The sequence below is a fragment of the Pelobates fuscus genome, chromosome 7 (genome assembly GCF_036172605.1).
Source record: "Pelobates fuscus isolate aPelFus1 chromosome 7, aPelFus1.pri, whole genome shotgun sequence".
Lineage (NCBI taxonomy): Eukaryota > Metazoa > Chordata > Amphibia > Anura > Pelobatidae > Pelobates > Pelobates fuscus.
The window spans coordinates 164,106,869-164,129,285 of NC_086323.1; the positions used below are offsets into that span (position 1 = coordinate 164,106,869).

The 22,417-nt window shown below is 45.4% G+C and overlaps 1 pseudogene; it reads left to right on the forward strand.

Moving 5' to 3' along the window:
* The first annotated feature begins 14,465 nt into the window (after window positions 1–14,465).
* LOC134569243 (uncharacterized) lies at window positions 14,466–15,624 on the forward strand (annotated as a pseudogene).
* Window positions 15,625–22,417: the final 6,793 nt, after the last annotated feature.

Sequence of the window (22,417 nt, forward strand, 5' to 3'; positions counted from 1 at the left end):
GATTTGAGTCAGTTGGGAGAAGGAATTACCCGGCAGCAGGTTGTAGAGTTGGGTAAGACTATGGAGGAGGTACAGAAATGGGTACAAGATAGATTACCTGTGAATATTTATCCCCCAGTTCATAGTTACCACCCAGGAGACCAAGTGTGGATTAAAGAGTGGAATAATGTACCGTTAGGGCCCAAGTGGAGAGGTCCTTATGTTGTTCTTTTGTCTACCCCTACAGCGATAAAAGTGGCCGAAGTGACTCCGTGGATACATCACTCCAGGGTTAAACCAGCAGCAGTCGATTCTTGGCAAGCTACAGCAGATCCAGAGAATCCCTGCAAGATCCGGTTAAAGCGCACGACTCAGTCGGAGTGACGAGGAACCTTGTGGATTACAAATTTTATTGTTTCAGAGATTGGTAAGTGAGTGAGAAGGCCATAATAAAGCCTGTCCGCTCACCGACGTGTAGTGTATAAGTCAGGAAAAGTCTCGAAGGGACCCCTGTGAAGACGAGCAGAACTCCATTCCCTGCAGCCCTTACATCCTGGAACCTGGAAGCTGAGGTGCCATCGCACGGACGAAGACTGAGGATGACGACGAAAGATGTGTTTCTGATAATGTTTTTATATGTGTATTTTTATATTCAGGAAGGTAGAGATACCGACACTCCTAGCTGTGAGGTATGCATTAAGACTACAAGAACAGGTAACCATATTTCCCAGACCCTAATTTGGCATTCGCAATACGAGTGTAAAGGAGATGTATCAAGATGTAGATACTTAAATATAGAATATAGTGTGTGACATTTAGGAGTAGGAGAACCTAAGTGCTTCAGTCCAGAGTATCAACCCCGTACAATTTGGTTGACTCTCAGGAATGGAGATCCACAGGGGACCCTAATTAACAAAACAGTATTAGAATCCGTATATTCTTCAGGTGTTCTGCTATTTGATGCGTGTAAGGCGATATCAAGTGGTAGAAAGCCGTGGAATGTATGTGGGGATCTTAGATGGGAGAGAACGTATGGGTCTAACGATAAATATATTTGTCCCAGTAGTAAAAATAAGTATGTGAGTCCTAGATGCCCAAATAGAGATTATAATTTTTGCCCATATTGGTCTTGTGTGGGGTGGGCAACTTGGGGACAGACAGCAGACAAGGACATGATTGTGACTAAGTTGCCTACCAATCCATACTGTAAGTCTATGGAATGCAATCAAGTCCATATACTTATAAATAACCCCGACAAGTTCTTAGATAAATTTGGTAATTTATTTGGGTTTCAAATATATGGGACGGGTTTAGACCCTGGGACAATATTATTTATAGGGATAGAGACTGATACGGTAACCTCCCAGACTCATCAGGTATACCATTCCTTCTATGAAGAAATGAGTATAGATAATAAGATCCCCCATAATGCTAAAAACCTGTTCATTGATTTAGCTGAAAGTATCGCCAGTAGTCTTAATGTTACCAACTGCTATGTGTGTGGAGGTACTAACATGGGAGACCAATGGCCTTGGGAAGCAAAGGAGGTAATGTCTGGTTCTGAGGCAGTTGACCAATTAATATCTTCACAAGCCGATTATCATATGAGTGTTAGAGGTAAATCTGAGTGGAGATTAAAAACCTCATCATAGGTTATGTTTGCATAGCGAGGAAAGGAATGATGTATAATACTTCTGTAGGAGAATTAACTTGTCTAGGGCAAAAAGCTTATGATGATGATACAAAGAATACAACTTGGTGGTCGGCTTCAAATGTCTCAGAACCATCTAACCCGTTTGCTAGATACGCCAATTTAAAGGATGTGTGGTTTGATCTATCCATCACATCTAGTTGGAGAGCCCCAGCAAATTTGTACTGGATCTGTGGTAAGAAAGCCTATTCGGAGTTGCCACAGGACTGGGAAGGGGCATGTGTGTTGGGTATGCTCAAGCCATCCTTCTTCTTGTTACCTATCGAAACAGGTGAGACTTTAGGTGTTAAAGTGTATGATGTGAATCATAGGAAGAAAAGGGGACCCATAGAGATAGGCGCCTGGGAAGATGATGAATGGCCTCCCCAGCGTATTATAGATTACTATGGGCCAGCCACGTGGGCAGAGGATGGTACCTTTGGTTATAGAACCCCAATTTATATGCTCAACCGTATTATAAGATTACAGGCGGTGGTTGAGATTATTACTAATGAGACCTCACAAGCGCTCAATCTTCTAGCGAAGCATAATACCAGGATGAGGACAGCAGTATACCAAAATAGATTAGCCTTGGATTACCTATTGGCAGTAGAGGGAGGTGTATGTGGGAAGTTTAACCTGAGCAATTGCTGTCTTCAAATAGATGACGAAGGGCAAGCAATAGCTGAGCTTACTAGCCATATGGTTAAACTAGCGCATGTGCCTACTCAGGTATGGAAAGGGTACAATCCAAGTAGTTGGTTTGGTAGCTGGTATGAGCAGTTTGGAGGGCTTAAGGCATTGGTAGGTGGAGTCCTACTGATTTTAATGTTGTGTCTACACCTGCCATGTCTTATACCCTTAGTAGTTAGGTCTGTGCAAAGCCTGATAGAAAATATAGCAGAGAGGAAGGCAGGTTGCACAGATAATGGCAATTTATAAATATAAGGCACTAGATCCGGGAGAACCAATGCAGGAAGATGAGTGTTGAAAGATTCACATCATAGATAAGTCTGGTCTGGTTCATGGTAACTTGCGGTGTATGCAAACCAAGGTTAAGTGATGCCTCAAGTAATTGTGAAATATCAAGAGGCATCAAAGGGGGGAATGTGGTGGAATCTCGGTAAAAATAAATTTAGTAGGCCGAGATTACCACGTGGCATGTGTACGTGCATATGCTGACGTATCGATCAGTTAGTTGCACGTGGCAAGATACGATCAGTAGTGTACGGAGCATGTGCAAGAATACAGGATGTAGTATTCCCCTCCTCCATTGTGCTGGACAGGCCATGCGGTCAAGCAGGAAGTTAATCCTTATTTGTATTGATTGGTCAAGAGAATGTGCGGGTGGAGCTTAATATGGGAGGAGTTATGTGCCTATATAAGGAGCCTGCACTATTGTCCGGGGCTCAGAACTTGTTGTATTTTGGTGACATTAGTCCCTCTGAGTCCCGATCGGTGAACCGAATAAAGAATCTCTTCCTTCTTGAAGAAACCTGTGTCCATCTCTCTGTGCTTGGCTTCCGTCAGTTTCTCCGGTATCACTGCTCGACTAGATTTTGTAGATCTGCCAGCTCCCACTTGTTTCAGCAACATACCACCATCTTACAAGGCTGGAAATATTACCATTTAAGGTAGCAAATGCTGAAATGTTGCTCATCAGTGCCAGAGCCCTCAAACGACACCTCTGGCCATCTTGGCTGTCAGGCCCCGCCCCCATCCAGAAATATCCTAATAAATACTACAGATATTGAAGTAGATTTTCTCTGTTTTAGGTTATGGTGGGCATCTTGAAATTTGTAGACCGCTAGAATTTAAAGGGACTCTAAGTACCATACTGTTAGGACCAACCTAACCCTAACACACAAATCCAGGTATAAACAGGACAGAAGCGCATACCGGCCTTTAGAGTGGCGCTGGTGACTGATAGAAAATATGTCTGCAAGCAGACTAGGCATAAACAAACAAGCCAAGGTCAACAGATAACCAGTGGCGGATCCAGAGCCTGATCTCGGGAGGGGCACTTGTAGATTATTTAAAGAAATAATCCAGGCACAATAACCACTACAGCTCAGTGTAGTAGTTATGGTGCCAGTAGTGCCAGGATCCCATCCCAGAGTAAGTAGTCAAACCGTTTAAGAACAGTTTGACAACTTACCTGTCGTCTGCTGGGATATAGGGCATAGGAGCAGTGGTATGTGTTAGGGGTGCAGTGTGTGTGTCTGTGAGCGGTGAAGTGTGTGTGCGAGTGCGTGAGGGCGGCAGTGTATGTCAGGGTTGCAGTGTGTGTGTAGGGGGCAGTGTATGTGTGGGGCAGTGTGTGTGTGTGAGTGGTGCAGTGTGTGCAGTGGCGTACACACAATCCATGGGGCCCCGGTGCGAAACTGATCCGTATATACACACACACAAACACACACTGCATTCATTATATATACACACACACAAACGCACACACTGCATTCATTATATATACACAAACACACACACACACACACACTCTGCATTAATTAAATACACACACACACAAACACACACACACACTACATTCATTAAATACACACACTGTAAATAAATATTCAATTAATGTAATTTTATTGGGATCTAATTTTATTTAGAAATTTACCAGTAGCTGCTGCATTTCCCACCCTAGGCTTATACTCAAGTCAATAAGTTTTCCCAGTTTTTTGTGGTAAAATTAGGGGCCTCGGCTTATATTCGGGTCGACGTATATATATAGTATATACGGTAAGTCATAAACATTCTTTATGAATACAGACAGAAAATGTACATGAGTGAGAATCAGAAAGCAACCTTAAAAATGTTAAATTACTAAAAGCATTTAGTCATCCATGATGACTACATTAAAAGTTATTCCGTTGCTTCTGTAATCTAGAAAAAATGATCGTGAGCTTAAAGGGATACTATAGGGCTTGCAGAACAAATCAGTATTCCTAACACTGGTGCCACCCTCACTTGTGCCCCTGGAGAATAAAGGGTTAAAAAAAAACTTAATTTACTCACTCGCTTCCAGTGCCGATCTCCCTGGCCGCTGGGTCGGCGCTCCGCCTCCTCAGTCATCCGCTAGAGCAGTGGTTCCCAACCTTTCTTCACTTGAGTACCCCTTGGCAGCCCATTTCCATAAATTGTACCCCTCATATAGTAACATAACGTAGTTGCTATTATTTCAAATGTATATGTTTTTCTGCCCCGGCTCCCTCTGCTTCTCCTCTGTCCCATGCCCCCTCTGCTTCTCCTCTGCCCCAGGCTTCCTCTGCTTCTCCTCTGCCCCAGGTTCTCCCTGCTCCTCCTCTGCCCCAGGCTCCCTCTGCTTCTCCTCTGCCCCAGGTTCTCCCTGCTCCTCCTCTGCCCCATGCCCACTCTGCTTCTCCTCTGCCCCATGCCCCCTCTGCTTTTCTTCTGCCCCACCCCAGGTTCTACCTGCTCCTCCTCTGCCCCAGTCTCTCCCTGCTCTTCCTCTGCCCCAGTCTCTCCCTGCTCTTCCTCTGCCCCATGCTTTCCTGTTTTTCTGTCCCAGGCTCCCTCTGCTCCTCCTCTGCCCCAGGCTCTCCCTACTCCACCTCTAAGCCAGGCTCTCCCTACACCACCTCTAAGCCAGGCTCTCCCTACTTCTACAGGCCCCCCTGCTTCTCACTGTGCAGATAGACACACTGACACAAATGCAGATACACGGACACATGTGCAGATACACAGATACAAAAACCGATACAGATACAGACACACAAAATCACACAAAGACACTGATACACACACTGACACACATACAGATGTACAGACACACAAATGCAAGATATGACACACTCACAGAGATACAGATATACACACATGTAAATACATGTACAGAAAATCACACAAAGACACAAATACAAACAAGTATACTGATGGACAGATACATAGATACAAACACTGACACACATACAGTTGCACAGACACACAGATACACACTGACACACATACAGATGTAAAGACACACAGATCCAAGCAATGACACTCACACAGATACAGAGATACATGTACCAACACTCAAACACATGCAGATACAAACACTGACACATACCGATGCACAGACTCTGATACACATATTGACAAACATGCAGGTACACAGATACAAACACTTATACACACACTGACATATGTGCAGATACACATACAAATACAAACACACACATACAGATACACAGATTCACTTACACACATACAGTTGCATAGCCACACTGATACATATTGTGACACAAATACAGATACAAACACTGCCACACATACAGATACAGACACACATACAAATACAAACACTGCCACACGTACAGATACAAACGTTAACACACATGCAGATACACATACAGACTCACATACACATATCGTTTGCAAACTACCGAACTAGACTGGCCACAAGCCCTGATTCTCTGGAACTGTTTTGGGCATGAAACCATGCGTGTGGTCGGTCAAAAAGAGACTTCCAGGAATTTCCTGAACCCCTGCTCTGATCTGGGTGATTTTTGGATATTTTGTTCACCCAGATCAGGGCTATCAGGGTATGTGACTTATGGGGATATGTTGTACTTATTGGACTTTATATAAATGTGTGTTTTTTTTCTGCCTGGGGATAATTAAGTTAATGTATTATCTGCCTAATTATATCACAGGCAGAGTGGAGGGATTGTGCATGGTATGTGGGAGCTTACCGTATTTATTCGAGTATAACGCGCACACGTGTATAACGCGCACCCCTAATTTTCGATTAAAAATCGGTATAACATTTTATACCGATTTTTAATCTAAAATAAGGGTGCTTGTTATACTCGAATAAATAATACCGACCGCCGGGCTCATTACAAGCCCGTCGGTCCTGGGGGGGTGGGCAGCAAGTGTTTACTCACCTCCGTGCAGCTCCTCCAGCTTCCCAGTGTAAATCTCGCGAGACCCGCGGCCAGCTCTGACGACGCTTGTAATGAGCCCGGCGGTCCTGGAAGGTATATTTATTTGAGTATAACGCGCACCCTTAATTTTAAATTAAAAATCGGTTAAAAAAAATGCGCGTGATACTCGAATAAATACGGTAATTCATTGTTATATTGTTTCTATTGGCTTGTACACTTTGTGTCCCTGTGCCCAACAAAGTCCACCTGGGTGTCAACCTTGTTGGGAAACTTGCATAAAAGGCCAGCTTTGGCTTCCATTAAACAGACCTGTTCTAACCTTCATGAAGTTTAAGCTCATGTTTGGGGATTGGAGAACTACATACACTCTGGGGAATGCTATAATCATTATACTCCCCTAGTATAATCACTAAGCTCTTGTAAGAGCTGTCCCTGCTGCACTCTCTGGACTAGGAGAGGTCTACCCACTGGAAGCTGAATCCTGGTCTTGGGTCCAAGGTGGGTGGAGGACAGCGAGACCCCAACCAAGCTGCGGCGGTTCGTGGGGTTTGCAGTGGTTATGGTGTTCCAGTGCAGTGCTGATGGTACTCGCAAGTACTAGGAAGGAGCAATTGATGGAGGTACTCGGTCGGAGCACCAGGCGGTCCGTCACACCCATATTTTTATGTTTACTTATGCCCATATTTAACTAATATGTCCTTGTGAGATGCAAAAAAAAAAAAAGAAATCCACGCCTCTTTATCCAGTAAATGGTTGCTTCCATCTTATTGTTAAAAGCTCTGTCCTTTGCACCTAGCAGTCAGCACAGAGAAACCACACAGAGAAGAGGAGAAATTAAACAATGTTTCTCGTCCTCGTCACCTCGTCAGTTAACCTAACTGTGTCTCTAGACTGGATTTATTTCATTTGTTTTATAAGTCTTTAGTATAAATGTTAAAGAATGATGAGCATCTCATGACAAACAAAGGTCAAAACGAGTTATAAGTGGTATTCAATGTTTTATTCCGTGACACATTCAAGAATGATGATAAATCAATGCCCAGGGCAGACTTGATGGGATAATATATACTTTTTTCTGCTGTCACATATCTTTTTTTCACATGTTTATGTATTCACTGACATCCATTTTCAAGTATGTAACAGTAAAAATAATGTAGTTTCGTGCACTGATCAACCACAACATTAAAAGCACTGACAGGTAAATGGAATCACATTCATTATATTGTTGGAATGGCATTTGTCAAGGGGAGGGATACATTTCATTGTAGCAGGAAAAATAGGTAAGTGACAAGATCTGAGGGACTATGACAAGGGCCAAATAGTGACGGCTAGACGTCTGTGTCAGAGCATCTTCTAAACAGCAAGTCTTGTGGGGTGTTCCCGGGCTGCAGTCGTTACTACCTACCAAGGAGGGCCGGTTCAAGGATTTTTGGCTACACAGACGAAGATGAATTTTGCCGCCCTTTCTCCCCTCCCCCTCCCACAAATATAATGCATCTTCAGCGGTGTCTTGTATCCACCATTTTGAAATTCTTACCCCATTCAGTGTATTGTACCCCCCTTTAGTGTGTCTTACACCCCCTTGTATGTCTCTTACAATGCCCCTCTTTTCCCTTCCAGCCCCTTGTGTCTCTTTCTTTCCCACAGCCCTTTTCTGTGGGTCTCTCCCCTCAACCTGCTTTGTGTCCCTCTTCCCCTCAGGGCCCTTTGTGTATCTTTTACCTCCCAAGCCATATAGACATAGATATATAGCAACACGCTGTGTCAAGGTCAGAGAGGCTTTCTATGTTAGTAATAGATTGGAGCGCTCTCTATTCCCAGCATGATGGGGTTAATTGGTGGGAGTCACCCCTTGAATGTTATATACCAGGTGAATGTAATTAACCAGCACTAGGGTTTTAAAAGGTTAGCCTCTGAAGACATCAGAGAGTCTAACAGCTGGGAGAGAGGAGGCAGTTAAGGCTGAGACTCTGAGACAAAGGTACTGTGTGAAACCTGCTTAAAGTGCTGTATTTAATTTTGTTTAAAACTGGGAACCAGATTAGCTGGCCAGTTGGATAGTTAGTAATACTGTTGTTTAGTAAGTCTCCAAGTTGGAGTAGGATTTATTTTCTTTTTGTTTTATTTTATGGGAGAGCACAACCTTGTATATATTGTGGAAAGTGACAATAAACTGCAGTACTATTTTATCCTGACTGTTGCATTTGAAGTTTATTGTGAAGAGCCTGGCCATCCTGCCACAACGCATTTACAGGCACACAGTCACAGAAATATGAAGGCACACAATCAAACAAACACAGTCATACAGGCACACAGTCAGTGGCGTACACACAATCCATGGGGCCCCGGTGCAAAACTGATTCATGGGTCCCCCCTCCCCACCCCATCCCTCCCTCTTCCTCCCCGACAGACACACAAACACACACACATACATACATAGAGACACGCACACAGACACATACAGACAGATGCACACATACAGAAACACACACAAGACACACATACATACAAAGACACATACATACATACATACACACACACACCGACACATATATACAGACAGACACACACACGGCACAAATACATACATACAGACAGACAGACACACACACACACACAAACACATACATACAAACGAACACACACATATATACAAAATGTTTAAGTCACCTTCCGGTTTCCTACCTTTTAGGTGCAGGAGGGTGAATTTCCCTGGGGTCCAGTGGTGGCTGAGGTTGATGGGAGTCAGGTATGGTGAAGGCTGTAAATGGAAATAGAGGGGGTACAGGGGAAGTAGAGGGGGGAAAAGGCAGTATAATGGGACAGGGGCTATATAGTGAAATAGAGGAGCAGAAGAGGGGGGTGAAGGGGCAGTAGGGGGCTCGGGCTGTAGAGGGAAATAGAGTGGCTGTATAGGGGGGCAGGGGCAGTTGGAGGGGCAGAGGCAGTATAATGGGGACAGGGGATGTAACGGGAAATAGAGGGGCAGTAGAGGGGGGCAGAGACCGTATAATGGGACAGGGACTGTAGAGTGAAATAGAGGAGCAGTAGAGGGGGGAAGAGGCAGTACAGGGAGGCTGGGGCTGTAGAGGGGAATAGAGGGCTGCAAAAAATGTTCAGGACCAATTTGAGAAACATGACAAAGAACTCAAGGTGTTGTCTTGGCCTCCAATTGAGAATCTGTGGGATGTGCTGGAACAACAAATCCGATCCATGGAGGTCCCACCTCGCAACTTGCAGGACTTAAAGAATCTGCTGCTAATGTCTTGGTGCCAGGTACCACTGGACCCATTCAGAGGTCTTATGGAGTCCTTCCTTGCTTGGATGCATCAGAGCTGTTTTTTCAAGGTGACCTACACAATATTAGGATGGTGGTTCTAATGTTGTGGTTCATCAGTGTATATCAACAATAGGTCATTTGGCTTTGCCCATACATGGTTACCCTATAAATGGACATCTTACAAGTAGAGAAAACTCTGGCATCTGTGCAAATTCACACAAAGGCACTTAGGTAGTTAAACTTACTGTGCGGGTAAACGTCCATTTTCTGTTATTAAGATACTATTTAGGGCAAATACAAAAGGAATATGGCAGGAAATTTTGCTTCAAAACCAATTTCCAACAATTTCTAGTTACAGCTCCGAATATCTCTCTAAGTCACAAAATCTTTAACTTCTATTCCCTTGTGCTTCCTGAGAAAATCATTACATAATTACTGCAATCAAGGCAATAGAACTCACAACAATGAGTCAACTTCAAGCTCACACAGTAAATTGATTTTCTGAATTATAACTGGAAATCTCTCTGAATGTTAACTTTTCAGATGACTATTAATATTTTGTGTACCATTCATGCTCTCAGTCACCTCGTAATGAGATATTAAAGGCACAGTGCAAGTGAATGTTTTCTGAAATATGTTCTATGCAAAATATCACGCCCTCACCCCTTGAAGGAGGTTCTTACCATACGGCACCTCGACCCCCTGCAAATGACACAAGCGATCCCGGAACGCATATACGTGTGCGGTGGGAGAAGTGGATGCACTGCAGGTGCATACTAGCTCACTAGTTGGGGGTCCTTAATCCTGCACAACCTCCAAGGGTCATTATAATAGGTTGCACAATCACGCGTTCTCTGGAACCGGTTACCATTGACCCTGCACTAAGTGGGTATTGTTTTAGACATACCTTGATTATATGGTAAGCACGGCCAGAATGGAGGAATCTTTCTTCGAAAATCCCACTGCTTACTGCTGATGGATATGCACTTCCATTACAGCCCATATAGTTAACATGTCTTATTATACTTTAACTGACTATTCTCAATGCTTAACATTTTATTTCAAGTAACCTGTGTCTGTTGTCATATTACTGATAAACCTCTAGGAGCCTGCGGGCTCCTTCTGTTCTTTACTGTCTCTTGGAAAAAAATCTAGATAAAATACGATTTACAAAAAAAAATAAAAAAAATACATCTCCAGCATATTTAAACATGCCGTAGGCATAAAAACAAGTTAAATGAACCTAATTAAAAGGTAAAGAGGGTAAAACAAGCAAACATTCATGCTATTTTTAGCTTTCTGTCTCTTCCTATTTGAGCTAAAGCAAACTGTGTATCATGACTACAACCTCCGTGATTTTCTGACAGCTATAGAATTGGCATCTGGTGTCTCGATCAATTAATTGGGGCTATGGCCCACTACTACTAGCATTGTCAGACAAGGAGAATCCAGAAAATGTAGTCAGATCTAGGAAAAAGTTTAAAAGTGAGGAGACAAATAAAAGGGTCTATAACAAGAGTAACACCATATGGACGACTCTCTGCAAGGTACAGTACTTCTGAGCAATGTAAAACTGTCTGGTGTGGCTTTATATAGAGGTCAGTGGCGTACACATGATCCACGGGGTCCCGGTGCGAAAATTGATCAGTGGGCCCCTGGCACCCCCCACCCCCCGCGCTTACTCAGGCCAGGGCCGCAACACGTGGCGGCGGACACCTGGTCGCAGGGCTGCGACCCCTGCGACCGCGGTATGTACGCCACTGCACCACTATAGGCACTCAGATCACTTCAGCTCAATGAAGTGGTCTGGGTGCCAGGTCCCTCTAGTTTTAACCCTGCAGCTGAAAACATAGCAGTTTCAGAGAGGGTTCACCGAGGGTTAATCCAGCCTCTAGTAACTGTCTCACTGACAGCTGCTAGAGGCGCTTCCGCGATTCTCACTGTGAAAATCACAGTGAGAAGATGCTGGACGTCCATATGAAAGCATTGAGTAATGCATTCCTATGGGCGGTTTGAATGCGCGCTTGGCTCTTGCCACGCATGCTCAATCGGAGCTGAGAGGCGGATCGGGGCAGAGAGATCCCCAGCACCAAGGGAGCCTGGCGCTGGAGAAAGGTAAGTGCTGAAGGAGTTTTAACCACACACACACTCTCACAAACAGATGCATACACACTAGCTAACAGACACACACATTTACTGACAGACACACACTCAGTGACAGATATACATACTCACTGACAGACAGACATACACACTCACAAAACATACACTCTCACTGACAAACACACACTCACTAACAGACACACACTAACAGACACACACAAACTAACACACTCAGTAACAGACACAACCAGTAACACACTCACTGACACACTAGCAGACACACACAAACACACTCACTAACACACACACACACTGACACACAAAAATTAACACACACACATATACACACACACTCATTTATATATATAGAAAGGTGTAGCCTGTAATTGTGGGAGGGGTTACCCGGCTATAAAAGCTCAGGCCCCACGCTAGTTCAACACTGGAATAGCTGGGTTCATCCAGAACATTTGCACTTCCGGTTCAAGCTCGCTCCCACGTGATCCGCGCCTGTCTGTGTGTAAACCCTGATCGGTTCCATCCCGACGTTTTTCCGTTCCCGGCTTCAAGCGCTCCAGCCCGGCGTATTCCCGCGGTCCCCGGCGAACTCCCACCCTCCTCAGCCATACCCTCGGCGGTAGCAGTACCCGGACATATACTTACCTGCTCCAGGTTCCAGAACCGTGAGTCTCATCCACACCACTCTCAGCCAGACGCCTGGCGTCCATTCATACTGCACACACCTGTTCACTAATAAATAGTATACTTACCTTACCGCTCGGTACCGCATTCACCATACTTTCCACCCGGGCACTTACCCTCCAACGCTGGCCATTAACCGACCACCCGGCGAAATTAACAAGCATACCGTCAATCGCAGGTCGGCTCACCATTCACAGCCAACCTATTTTTCTTGTTACAATCACCGAGAGGCCTACGTTCCCGCCACTTCATTAATGTGGTCCCCGTCCAACCGGCCCTCTGCATAGATAGAGCCTCTCTTGCCACTTGGCATTAGTAGGGCCTCACCTTCCTCATAGAATAGATAATGTTTCGCCGGATTGGCATAGCTAGCACCAGTTGACTCAGGCAACTTCGCTCATAATCAAACTCCGTCTCTTACCCTGTTTTCGTTTTTAGTATGTCTCAATCCCATGACCAAGAAGAAGAACTGGCCATACCTGAAACCCCAACCAGACCCGCCACTCCGGCTGGCCCAAGCACACCCACCGAGAACCTAGAACCAGCCAGCCCGTACGCTCTCCGGTCATGGACCATCCCCAAGCTCGCGGCCGAATTACGTTGCATGGGGGTCCCGTTTCCAGCTACAGCCCGCAAAGCAGAACTATACAAACTTTACATATCTAATACGTGTACTCCACAACCAGGAGTAGTTCTGCATTCGGAAAACTATAACGAGATCAAGGGTCTGATGTCTTCTCTCTTGGCCTCAATTACCACGATCAGCACTAGGCTGGCTAAACTGGAAACCCCTCAGACTGCGACAGTGACTCCGCCCATACCAATCCTCACTTCGGTTCTCCTCCCTCACGGTAATGACACTACCTTAAACCCAATACCAAGCACATCCACCCACATCATCACGCCTGCACATTTCGTACCCCTGACTATACGCAAAGACATTCTGGAAGGCAAGGACATAAACCTTGTTTCTCTGCTGATCGCATCACAAGATGTTGTGGAGAACAAGGCTTATTGCTACGGTGATCTTTCGGTCGTGCTAAAAGCCAGAGATCCCAGGCTCAACCGGAAACTCACCATACCAGAATTCGTCCTTGCCTTCGGCCTCTACCGTGACGTAATCTGTTCCACCTCCCCTCACCGTAGGGAGGAATTGGACTTGTACATGCACAAGTTGGTGGACCTAGGACACAAGTATGGGGGTTTTTCCTTCTACGATTATCACAAATCTTTTTCGGCCAAGGCGGCAGCATCCATAACCCAATTCAACACTCATACCAACTGGAGTAACCTGGATACATAACTTTTCTGCCGCCATTTCGCTGCCCAAAAACCCCCATGCTGTGCCCTATGCGCGTCTATCTCACACTCCACCAACTTGTGCCCAGTCGATCCTAGCCTTCCTACCACTAGTCGTGCTACCTTCGGTTCCGCCACTGCAGAACACAGAGGATTGAAGGACAAGTTGGGCAGACCCATAATTTACCTTGGGAAAGCGCAGATCTGCAACAACTTCAATTCAGGAAGTTGTGGATTTAGCTCTTGCAGACTGCTGCACGTCTGCTCAATTTGCTTCAGGGCACATGCAAAAACTATGTGCCCCAATCGTCTGTACCCCAAACAATGACTAACCAAAGTTAGCATCGATAACCTGGCATTCTACCTCCTGGCACACCCTTCCCCTCACTTAGTCGACTTCCTTATTCAAGGCTTCACCGAGGGTTTCCACACGGGTCTAGTCACACTTCCCACAGGTGTTCTAGAATGTCCCAACTTACAGTCAGCTATCCTTGACCCAATCACCACACAGTCACTACTCATGACCGAACTGACTAATGGGTTTATCATAGGCCCCTTTGCTCACCCTCCATTCGCCAGCTGGCGTACCAACCCCATAGGTATTGCCACTGGGAAATTCAACAATAAAAAAAGACTTATTTACGACTTGTCTGCTCCTCATTCTTTGGCAACCCCCAGCATCAATTCATTAATACCTTCGGAAGAGTTTTCCCTGCAGTATACCACAGTAGACGATGCCATCCAATCCATTCTCAGGGCAGGGGCGGGAGCCTGGTTGGGAAAAAGCGATATTTCCAACGCATTCAAGCTCCTACCCATCCACCCGTCCCTGTGGCACGTGCACGGCATCAAATGGGAAAACAAATATTACTTTGCCACCCGCCTCACCTTTGGAGCAAAAAGTAGCCCGAAATTATTCAACATATTTGCCGACACTCTATGTTGGCTACTCCTCAATGTCACTCACTGTCCCGCAGTTCTACACTATCTGGACGACTTCCTTATGATAGAATCACCTCGATCCTCTCCAGTTAGTCTCCAGAAGACCTTGGCCCTGTTTACAACATAAGGGGTACCACTATCTCAAGCAAAGACAATAGGCCCTACTACAAAACTGACGTTCTTGGGTATTCAACTAGACACTGTTACAGGCTAGTCTTCCACAGGAGAAGGTGCAACATATCTTTGAGGTGGTACAACATTTTCTGGTAAAGGACACGTGTACCAGGTCAGACCTACAATCCTTACTGGGCACGTTGAACTTCGCCATGAAAATTATTCCTCAAGGTCGGGCGTTCATCTCAAGATTGTTGTGCCTTCTCCCGTTACTCAGTACGGACTCCAGCACGATATCACTAGATACTCACGCTAGGGCAGATCTACTGATGTGGCTACGGTTCCTAACTCATTGGAACGGGATAGCCATGTTCATCACTCCTTTATCAGATTCCTCACCCATCATCTGGACCGATGCAGCAGCTCACACTGGGTTCGCGGCAGTCTATCACAATGATTGGTTTAGTGATTCATGGCCAGCAGAAACCCTAGGTTTACCCTCATTTCCCACTACATCAGCCCTATTCGAGATCTATCCAATTGTGGCAGCCACAAGAGTATGGGGACACTTATGGCGGGGGGAAAGCGGTAAAATGCTTTTCCGACAACAAGCCAGCCTGTGACATAATAAACAAAGGTAGATCCTCATCACTCACCATCATGAAATTAATCCGAAGGCTAACTTGGTTAGCAGTGACACTACAATTCCACATCACATGCATCCACATTCCAGGAAAAACCAACACAGCCGCTGACGCATTGTCTCGATTTGACTTACAGGTTTTCTTCTGGACACACCCCACAGCCAACTCCAGACCGGTCAGCACCCCTCCATTCCAAGACCTCATCCTGGACTAGAAAGACTGCTATCTCACAGCAGATACCTAGCCGGAGCAGCCCTATCCACAAACACATCCCGTGCATATAATCGAGCATTTACCATATACACCAAATTCACGACAGACCATCAGATAACTGACACACACTCTTTAGATTCCATTATTGCATTTATTTCCTTCTGCCACCTTAACCTAAAATTATCATTGAACACCATTAAACTATACCTCTCGGGTATACAACATCACATCATCAGTGCCTACCCTAGTTCTAAACCTTTTATGTCTTCCTATCCCGTGAAAAACATATTAAAAGGTATACTTAGATTAGACTTACCCACTACCTCTTCTAGACTTCCGATAGACGGCCCCAAGTTTCGCGCACTCTCCAATATTTTGGATTCCAATCCTTTTGAAACCCATACCAACCTAGTTATCAAGACAGCGACCTACCTAGCTTTCTATGGGTTTTTACGTCCAAACGAGTTCACCACCAATAGTGTTTTTGGACAGCAGCAGATTGTCAGGATCGGGACAGGGATCCAACACGCAGAGTACAAAGAGTGGAAAGGTACGTATACCGGGCCTTAGAATGGCCGGACTAACGTACCGAGAGTAAAGAATAGTCAGAGGCAAGCCGAGGTCAAGGGAACGAGAAGACAGATAAGCGAGAGACAAGCCGGGTCAAGGGATTACAGAGAAACAGGGGAGTACAACGAGCCGAGTCAAAACCAATAGAGCAAACTAGAATACCAGAGCACTGAGTGACTAGACAAGCTAGAACCACGACAGGGCAATGAGCTGAAGTAAGGAGTAAGCTTAAATACCCTGGCTCTGGATGGAAATCACGCCTCTGACAAGTACCGATTGGATATCGGACACTTGAGTGACAGATTGCTCGTGCTAGCGTCATGACGTCACGTATTGAGCGTCCTGCTAGAAAAGGACGTGGATTCCTCGCGGCCGGTGTTTAAATGACTGGATGAACCGCGAGGAACGGAGGAAACAGCTCGCCTGGACGGATACACCACCAAGTCTCTACCTCCCTTAGAGGTAGAGGCCTCAGGTACCCTGACAGTACCCCCCCTCTCAGATACGCCCACCGGGCGGAATGAACCGGGGCGAGATGGGAAGCGAAGGTGAAATGCTCTGCGAAGGCGAGAAGCATGGACGTCCTCCTGAGGTACCCAACTCCTCTCCTCAGGACCATATCCCCTCCAGTTGACCAGATATTGCAATTTTCCCCTTGAAATTCTGGAGTCAATGATGGAGCTGACCTCGTACTCCTCCCGACCCTCCACCTGAACAGGACGAGGCGAGGAGACCTTAGAGGAGAATTTGTTGCAAATGAGGGGTTTCAACAAGGAGACATGAAAAGAGTTAGGAATGCGTAAGGCAGGTGGCAGAGCAAGGCGATACGCAACCGGATTGATCCGAGTGAGAACCCTGTAAGGGCCTATGTAACGAGGAGCAAATTTCATGGACGGAACTTTTAGGCGAATATTCTTAGTACTCAACCATACCCTATCCCCAGGAACAAAAACAGGAGCCGCTCTTCTATGTTTGTCAGCGTGTTTCTTGAACAGCGAGGAACTATGTAATAGAATTTGTCGAGTCTGATCCCATAATTTCTTCAGGTTGGCGACATGATCATCAACCGACGGTATCCCCTGAGAAGAGGAAACCGAAGGAAAAATCGAAGGATGAAAGCCATAGTTCATGAAGAAAGGGCTAGAGCGAGTTGAATCGCAAACAAGGTTATTGTGTGCGAACTCCGCCCAAGGAATCAGACCGACCCAATCGTCCTGGTGTTCGGAAACAAAGCAACGCAGATACTGTTCGATCTTTTGATTAGTACGTTCAGCAGCTCCGTTAGACTGAGGGTGATAGGCAGAGGAAAAGTTCAATTTGATGCCCATTTGAGAACAAAAGGATCTCCAGAAACGTGAGACAAATTGAGAACCTCTATCAGAAACAATCTCTGAAGGAATCCCATGTAGGCGAAAAACTTCTCTCGCAAAAATCTCCGCCAATTCAGGAGAAGTCGGAAGTTTAGGTAATGGCACGAAATGGGCCATCTTGGTAAATCTATCCACCACCGTGAGAATAACAGTCTGTCTTTTGGAAGCAGGCAAATCAACGATAAAGTCAATGGACAAACAGGACCAAGGTTTCTCAGGAATGTCCAAGGGGTGTAACAGACCACATGGGGATGCATGAGATAGTTTAGTCTTGGCACAAGTCTCACAAGCTGCGACGAACTCCTCAATATCCTTACGAAGTGAAGGCCACCAGAAATCCTTGGATATCAGAGAGTACGTCTTGCGAATACCAGGATGACCAGCTATTTTACTCTCATGAAAACATTGTAAGAGCTCCAGTTGAAGTTCAGGAGGAACAAAGTTTCTTCCCTCAGGAGTGTTTCCGGGAGCTAGATGTTGTGACTTCAAGATCTGGTCAAGTAGCGGGGAATGAATTTTGAGACTGGTATTAGCAATAATATTGCATTTGGGTACAATGGAAGACAAAAGTGGTTCAACTGAAGCAGAGGGTTCATATTGGCGAGATAGCGCATCGGCTTTAGAATTCTTTGACCCAGGTCTGTAAGTCAGAACGTAATTGAAATGGGTAAGAAACAACGACCAACGAGCCTGCCTGGAGGACAGACGCTTGGCCTCTCCGATATAGGACAAGTTTTTGTGGTCTGTCAGGATGGTAACAGGATGTAATGTACCTTCCAATAAATGTCTCCATTCTTTCAAAGCCTTGATAACCGCTAGTAATTCTCTGTCACCAATGTCATACCTGCTTTCAGTACCGGTCAATTTTTTAGAGAAAAATCCACATGGATGTAATGGTTTATCAACACCCAACCTTTGAGATAGAACAGCACCTAAACCAGTCTCTGATGCGTCTACCTCGAGCAAAAATGGCAGAGAAGTGTCAGGGTGAACTAAAATTGGAGCGGAAGCGAAAAGCTCCTTGAGAGTCTTGAACGCAAGGAGGGCTTCAGTAGTCCAATTCTTAGTGTCAGCCCCCTGTTTGGTCATGTTAGTGATAGGTGCAATAATGGAAGAATAGCCCTTAATAAAGCGCCTATAATAATTGGAAAAACCAATAAATCTCTGTATGGCTTTAAGACCTGTGGGTAAAGGCCACTCTAGAATGGATTGGAGCTTATCCGGATCCATCTTAAATCCCTCCCCAGAGATCACATAGCCGAGAAAGGTTACCTGGGTTTGATCAAAGCTACATTTCTCCAACTTGCAGTACAAGCCATGCTGGAGAAGCTTGTGCAAAACCCTCCTGACTTGTTTGTGATGAATCTCAATGTCACTAGAATGAATGAGTATATCATCTAGGTATACAATGACGCACTCTTGCTGAAATTCCCTAAGAACCTCATTAATCAGATCTTGGAATACTGCTGGCGCATTGCATAACCCAAAAGGCATGACAGTATATTCATAGTGGCCATATCGAGTATTGAATGCCGTCATCCACTCATGTCCCTGCTGGATTCTCACCAAGTTATATGCCCCTCTGAGGTCTAACTTGGTGAAAATTGTAGAGCCCTTCAAACGATCGAAGAGTTCGGTGATCAAGGGAATCGGGTAGGCATTTTTAATGGTTATCTTATTCAAGCCTCGATAATCAATACAAGGTCTCAAAGAACCATCTTTCTTTTTAACAAAAAAAAATCCAGCCCCGGCAGGGGAGGAGGACCTCCTGATGAATCCCTTGTCTAAATTCTCGTGAATATATTCCTCTAGGACTGAGTTCTCCTTTATAGATAATGGGTATACATGACCTCTGGGAGGCATGGTACCAGGGAGTAGGTTAATTTTGCAATCAAAGGACCTGTGTGGGGGTAAGGTATCGGCTTTCTTTTTGTCAAATACTGCCTTTAAATCTAAATACTGAGGCGGAATTTGTGTCTCTGTAGGATTGTCAGAGGTATTCGATGTATTAGTTAATCCAAGAGGTAAGACCTTCCGCAAGCATTTTTCTTGACAATTCTCTCCCCACGAAACTATCTCCCCTGATTCCCAATTAATAATAGGGTTGTGTCTCCTCAGCCAGGAGTACCCCAGAACTATGGGAATAGACGGAGAAGAAATGAGCATCAAGGATATATCCTCTTTATGTAGGATGCCAACAGTCAAGTTAATCGGTATGGTCTCATGAAAAATAACAGGCTCAAGTAACGGTCTACCATCGATGGCCTCAACAGCCAGAGGTGTCTCTTTTAACTGGGATGGAATAGCATGCTTGGCAGCAAAACCCTGATCTATAAAGCTCTCAGCAGCTCCAGAATCGATTAGTGCCATAGTCTTAACTACTCCCTTCTCCCACTTTAAAGAAACGGGTAACACAAGCCTGAGCTCCTTGTAGTTGTGAATAGAGGACAAAGTAGAAACACCCAAGACCTGTCCTCTAGAGGAACTTAGGTGCGAGCGTTTCCCGAACGATTGGGACAATTAAGGCGTAAATGACCCCTGACTCCACAATACATACATAAACCCTCCCTTCTCCTGTACTGTCTCTCCCTTTCAGTGAGATGAGTACTGCCTATCTGCATAGGTTCAGGAATACGTAAGTCTTCGAACTCAGAGATTTGAAAGGTAGGCGCTAGTTTAAAGGAGGGTCTACGGGTCCTATCTCGAGTGTTCTGCCTCTCTCTTAAGCGTTCATCAATACGAGATATAAAAGAAATTAAATCCTCCAAATTTTCAGGGAGTTCTCTAGTAGCGACCTCGTCAAGAATTACATCTGATAACCCATTCAGAAACACATCTATATAAGCCTGTTCGTTCCACTTAACTTCTGCCGCCAAGGATCTGAACTCTAGTGCATAATCCACAAGTGTTCGATTGTCCTGTTTAAGGCGCAACATTAATCTAGCTGCATTGACCTTTCTGCCAGGAGGGTCAAAAGTTCTTCTAAACGCAGCTACAAAGGCATTATAATTATAGACGAGTGGATTATCATTCTCCCATAAAGGATTGGCCCATCTCAAAGCTTTTTCAATGAGCAGAGTAATAATAAATCCAACCTTTGCTCTATCTGTAGGATAAGAGCGGGGTTGTAGTTCGAAATGGATGCTAATCTGGTTTAGAAAGCCACGACACTTCTCCGGTGACCCGCCATAACGTACTGGTGGGGTAATACGGGAAGAAGCACCTACAGTGGCTACCTCTAGACCTGAGACTGCAGGAGAGATAGAAGGAGTACGTGTCTCCTCAGGTGGATTACTAGCACGAGACAAAAGTGCCTGTAGTGCCAAAGCCATCTGATCCATCCTATGTTCCATGGCGTCAAACCTGGGATCCGAAGAACCAAGCTGACTGTTTGTACCTGCAGGATCCATTGGCCCTGTCGTAATGTCAGGATCGGGACAGGGATCCAACACGCAGAGTACAAAGAGTGGAAAGGTACGTATACCGGGCCTTAGAATGGCCGGACTAACGTACCGAGAGTAAAGAATAGTCAGAGGCAAGCCGAGGTCAAGGGAACGAGAAGACAGATAAGCGAGAGACAAGCCGGGTCAAGGGATTACAGAGAAACAGGGGAGTACAACGAGCCGAGTCAAAACCAATAGAGCAAACTAGAATACCAGAGCACTGAGTGACTAGACAAGCTAGAACCACGACAGGGCAATGAGCTGAAGTAAGGAGTAAGCTTAAATACCCTGGCTCTGGATGGAAATCACGCCTCTGACAAGTACCGATTGGATATCGGACACTTGAGTGACAGATTGCTCGTGCTAGCGTCATGACGTCACGTATTGAGCGTCCTGCTAGAAAAGGACGTGGATTCCTCGCGGCCGGTGTTTAAATGACTGGATGAACCGCGAGGAACGGAGGAAACAGCTCGCCTGGACGGATACACCACCAAGTCTCTACCTCCCTTAGAGGTAGAGGCCTCAGGTACCCTGACACAGATCCTCAACATCACAAATCTTCAGAGACACACAGATCACTATGTACTCACCTTAGGTCACACAAAACCTAATCAAACAGGCCCACCTACCAAGATCTGCTATTATCCCACCGGCAATCAGTGGTGCCCCGTCGCAGTATTTGACACCTTTTTGGCTACTCTCACAGGTCTCAATCAAAACACCCCACTACTCGCATTACAAGGTTTACCCTTAACAACTGCCAAGTTCATTCAGTACGTTAGAACTCTGTTCATCCGACTCGGCCTCAACCCCGCAGGGTTTTCTGGTCACTCTTTCAGAATCGGAGCCGCTTCGGCAGCCTCTAGTCATAACGTACCCTCTCACATAATTAAAAGATTAGGCCGGTGGAAATCTGCGGTCTACGCCATTTACATTCCACAGCCAGAAATTGAACTAAGATCAGCATTCAAAGGTCTTGCTATGTAACCTGTGTATAATAAAGTGATTTGTTTACTCCAACCTTTTTGCCCTCTTTTATTACAGGCCTACCCCATACGTCGGTTCCGGCACACCACAACTGACTTTGCATATTCTGGTGTAATACTTACGGCTTATGTCCCCGACTACAAATAGAAAGGCGTAGCCTGTAATTGTGGGAGGGGTTACCCGGCTATA